The sequence below is a fragment of the Triticum aestivum genome, chromosome 4A (assembly GCF_018294505.1).
Source record: "Triticum aestivum cultivar Chinese Spring chromosome 4A, IWGSC CS RefSeq v2.1, whole genome shotgun sequence".
Lineage (NCBI taxonomy): Eukaryota > Viridiplantae > Streptophyta > Magnoliopsida > Poales > Poaceae > Triticum > Triticum aestivum.
In genome coordinates this window covers 182,673,424-182,674,115 of record NC_057803.1, presented here as the reverse complement: position 1 = coordinate 182,674,115, position 692 = coordinate 182,673,424, and positions in this window count along the sequence as shown.

Genomic DNA, 692 nt, shown 5'->3' with positions numbered 1-692 from the left:
AAACACGCGCGCGCGGTGTAAAATAACAGCGCAACGGAATGACTCGGGACAGGGAGAGGGAGAGGTTGACCGGCCGGCTGTGTCCCGCGGCTGTGCTCGGTAGTGCTCCTGGTGGGTGGGGTGGGTAGGGGGCTCCGGTGCACCTCGCCGCCACGTCCAACTCCTCAGCTCGTGGTACTGGATGCTGCAGTGCCGGGACGCTGGGACCGTGTGGGGCCGAGCCGCCCCCTTAATCCACGCGTGCTTGCCTCCGCGACCGTAGCCTCTTTGCTGCCTTCCCAGTTTCATCTTTTAGAGCAACTCTAACCCGTTCATCCATCTTGTTCACGTGTATCTGTTTGAATCGAAACGGACATAAAAATTGGCCTAACACGTCGATCCAAACGGACGGCGTTCACTTTTCGTTCATCTGCAGCTCAAACTTGGACCTCATTTGCGTCAGCGCGGACATGTGGGACGCCCGCCCACTCCTTTCCTGGCCCACCAATGAGTGGCACATACACCATTCTCCTCCTCCGATCGATAGCAAGCCCCCCGTCGCTTCATCCCGTCACCGACACCGCCCAGTTCCGCTGCCTTCGCCAACAGTCTGCACCCACATACTTCCCTTGCAGCACGCTACCTTCCCACGTCGCTGTCATCACCACCTCGCCATCGGGCCACCACAGCTCCCCCCTCCTGTCTTGACGCAA